This window comes from Theobroma umbraticum, unplaced genomic scaffold (assembly GCF_002168275.2).
Source record: "Theobroma umbraticum cultivar Fairchild unplaced genomic scaffold, ASM216827v3 scaffold_106.0, whole genome shotgun sequence".
In the NCBI taxonomy this organism is placed as follows: domain Eukaryota; kingdom Viridiplantae; phylum Streptophyta; class Magnoliopsida; order Malvales; family Malvaceae; genus Theobroma; species Theobroma umbraticum.
Window position 1 is genome coordinate 27,048 of NW_018397276.1, and position 4,500 is coordinate 31,547.

Here is a 4,500-nt window from a genome sequence, read left to right on the forward strand (position 1 = left end):
TAGGTGAATTTTAGTTGAGCAATAAATTAATTATAGAATAGAAATACCCTACCCTTTTTTGTTCTCCTCTTGGTGCCCGTTTTGTTTTGTATTTCCAAGTTTCAATTTATTTTTTTACTTTAGGTAACGACCTTCCTTTTGGGATATTTAGTTGCGTTCTTTTTAAACATTAAGTTTTAAAAAATAAAATTTCATAGGCTTTTCTTTTCAATCTCCTTTTTGTGCTTCTTTTCATGGTCGAATCCTTACACCATCTAGTAAACTTTTCTTTTTACATTTTGGGATTTGTTCAATTTTATATATGTTGAAGAAAATTATATACAAGCTTCTCAATAACCCAAGCATAGAAACCTGTACCTGAACAATATAAAATTGAAACCAATGACAAAACAACGAGGCAAACACTACAACCTAGCAGCTCAACAATAGAAAAAGGATACAAGTTTAATGGTTCCCAAGATTTAGTAGAATAGACTTCTAAACGGATAGTAGCAAATAATTACTCAAGTCATTAGCCCATATGTATTGATGTAACAACATACTACTATATATATTTTAGCATCTTTCCTTTCTTGTTGGTAGAAAAACTTTAATAAATAATTCAACTTAACAAGAATCTTCCATTAATATATAGATTTGATATAGTGATAAAATATTGTATAGTGAATATCTTCATTCTTCTTTTTATGTTTATTTGATTTTGACTTTTTGACTTTTTGCATTTCATTTAATTATATATATGTATATTGTTTCATTCCAATTTGATGTATTTTATCATTGACTTTACTTAATTAATCAATTTTTAAACACATGGACTGAAATAGTACAATAGGAGGGTATGATCTTTCTATTAATTTTGTTAGCTTTAATGATTGACCTTAAGTTTTGAAATGATTAAAAGAAATTACCAAATTGCAAATATAAGTTTTCATGTGTATCTAAAGACCCATTGAACTTTGAAATGAAATGGCTAAGTATTTGGACAAGTTTATTTGACAAAACAACTCAAAAATAACAGTTCAAGTCATCAGTATCAATACTTATCAATAAAGTATCGATACATTTTGTTAACTTTAACAATTGACCTTATGTTTCGAAATGACTCAAATGAATGATCAAAATTGCAAAAATATGTACTTAAATTTATTCTAAGTCCCCATAAACCTTCAAGAAAAATGGCTAAATGTCAGAGGAGGAGGGAAAGGGTGGTGCCCTTAGTTTTTATTTTTATTTTTTATTTTTATTTATATAAAAGTCAGAATATATAACCTTAACACCCTTAAACAAATCAAAAAAATGGATTTGAAGTAATGGTAAGGAACCTAAGTTAAACTTTAAATGCGTAGGTTCAATCCCTTTTAAGCCCAAAATTTAGAATTATTTTTCTTTTCTTTTTTTCTTAGCTCAAATTTCAAAATTATTTTTTTGTCTTTCTTTCCCATTTTTTTCCTTAGCTCAAATTTTGGAATTATTTTCTTTTCTTTTTTTCACTTTTTTCCTTAGCTCATCTAGGCCCAAATTTTGGCATTATTTTTCTTTTCTTTTTTTCCCTTTTTCTCCTTAGCTAATCTTTTCTTTTCTTTTTCCCCTAAACTCATCTTTTAATCCTAAAAAGTGGATTTAATTATTCAAAATTAATGACATCTAAAAGCTTGCTCAAAAGTTCTATCTTGATGACTTCATTTATCAAGAAAAATTGTGTATGAAATATGAGTTGTAGCATTTTGAACTTGATATTAGGCGAGATCCATGTTTGCGAAGTGTTTCAACTCTCTTAGAGCTATGGCAGTTAATGTTAAAGTTAGAAAAATTGGTTGTATATCTTCTTCTAGATGGTTTAATTGTATATGAAATATGAATTGGAGCATTTTGAATGTAATATTAGGTAAGATCCATATTTGCAAAGTGTTTCAACTTTCTCAAGCTATACCAATTAATGTCAAAGATAGAAAAATCAATTGTATATCCTTTCCTAGATTGTTTGGTTCGACTTATCTTAACTTTTCCAGTTTCTAAATCAACTACAAAATGTGCATTTTTAATTAGGAAAATTGTAAAAATGAGGTTATGTAATAAGATGGAAGATGATTTTCTTACTAGTTCACTTATCCTTTACATTAAGAAAGAGATTGTCAAGAGTGTTAGAAAGATAAGCTTAAAGTTAAACTACCAAGAAGGGGGTGGTGAATTGGTTGTTAAATAAAAATTCCCTTTTTCTTTTCAAAATCTTTGAAGATGAAGCAAAAATATGAAAAAATGAAACAGCAAAACAAAGTGTAAGATGATTGAGTAAAGAAAAGAAAAAGAAAAACTACTTAGCATGATTTTTATAAAGGATAGAAATCGTCCTTGCAAACCAGTGACAGTACACATGTGTACTCTGAAAAATGTCTGAATTTACCAATAATCCCTTTTGGGTAACTTCATTTCATGCACATCGAACTTGCATGCCTTGTCCTTACAAGCAACCTTAAAACGAGCTTGACTTGACCTTTAAACTTTTATCTCGAACTACTTTTTTAATGCCAACATGTTCAAAGCTCGTTTCAATTCGACCTTGAGAAAAATAGTTTTCTTCTGTACAAGTGGTCATCAATTGATATGGACTCCTCAATTGTAGCTATTTTGAAGGAGAACATTTTTACACTCGGAATAAGCCATCTACAAAATACCTTGCATTTCCCTTTTCTTGATCACTCTTATTGAGCATTCTATCAACCAAATGAATCTTGTCATCACTATTGATGAGGTTATTATATATGTGGTCATCGAACTAAACATCTCCTACTTATATACCTCGAGCATGTTTTGTTCCATCTTCAACAATATTGTAATTCAGAATCTCATTATTGAAAATATAGTCATCCTTCCACCCACTAGTGCCTCCATTAGAATTACCATCAAAGCTATCTTCACTAACAGGAAACCTTTCGTCCTCAACCTGATTAGATATAGCGTCATGCTCTGGCATCACAGTGTTGTCCTCCATCGTTAGAATAGCATTTGAAAATGGCATCACACCCTCTATAGTCTAACCTGACAATTACATTGGTGAGTCAAAAGCAAGTAATTGGTTCAATGCACATGTTGATCAAAATTAGGTAGCCAACTATTGAGAGAATGTGTTGGCTCCATTAGTTTTTGATAATAATAAAACATTCCCATTCATTTATGTCTAACTTTACTACTTGAGTGTGCAAGATAAAAATGTATGTCATTAATAAATTAATCACTCAAAAGCAAATATCGAAACCCATAAGAAGAAGGAGCTACAATTAAGCAACAAAATAAAACCTCTTAATCGGATAATTAAGGGAGTTAGTTAACTAAAATTCGAAAATGAAATTGGCCGGTCTAGAAACAGAAAAGACTTAGTTGACCAAGAAGCATGGTTAGTCGACTAACTACTCATTGCCAAAAACTTTAATAAGAAAACAAAAAAGAATTAATCAACAAAGAAGCATGGTTAGTTGACTAGGTGGTCATTGCAAAAAACTAGGAGTAGAAGATAGAAAAGACTTAGTCGACTAAAATGTACGTAAGTCAACTAAGAGCACACTGTCTGAAAATTTGAATTTGAATGCTAGAAGACAGACCAATAGCTAGAGATGTCTCTTAACTATTTCCAAAGGTTAGCAATTGTTAAACGTCTATCAGAGTTGGTTTTTCAAGTATATAAGGCACTCTTAACAGCTAAGAAACATAAGAAATGCTTCCAAGATCAAAACAAGCTCAAATATAGCAAAAATTCTCTCCATACTTACTACATTTCACTCTAATCCTTGTAATAGACTTAAGCATTTCATCTTGTATCATTCAGATCAAATTAGTGATCATAGGTACTTTTTTTATTTTTGTTATCCTTGATTACTTAAAGTTTGATAGTCACTCTAAGGGGATTGATCAAGCTTGGGTTGGCTTGTATATAGGTTCTAACTCAGCCTAAGAAAAGTTAGTTTTGAGTTTTGGTTAATCTTGAGAAAAACCAATATTAACGGTTGTGGCTGAGCCTGTGAAAAACCATTGTAAAAGCTTGGTGGAAGTTTGAAAATTTCATCGTTTATAGTGATTTGGTTTTGAAAATCCTTGGTTAAACAATCAAGGTAGTGGATGTAGGTCTTGGACTAAACCACTATAAATCTTTGTGTATTGTTTGCCTTGTTTTATTTTTCATTTCATTCTTTGTTAAATCATTCCTTCATATTGCATTTGACTTCTTATCATTGATCTTTAACCTACCCCTAATTAGAAATCAATCTAAGTAAGAGCCAAAAGGTGCTATTCACCCCCTTTTAGCACATTTGTTTAGGACCAACAAATGGTATCAGAGCCTATTCCTTATTCTTAAGACTGAACATCCTAAGGTAGATTCAAAGGGCTCTTCAAAAATGTATAGTTGCTAAGGGACAGTCCACAATCAGACCACCTTTATTTGATGGATCGAACTACCCCTATTGGAACACTAAAATGTGAATCTATATAAGGGTATTAGATTATGAA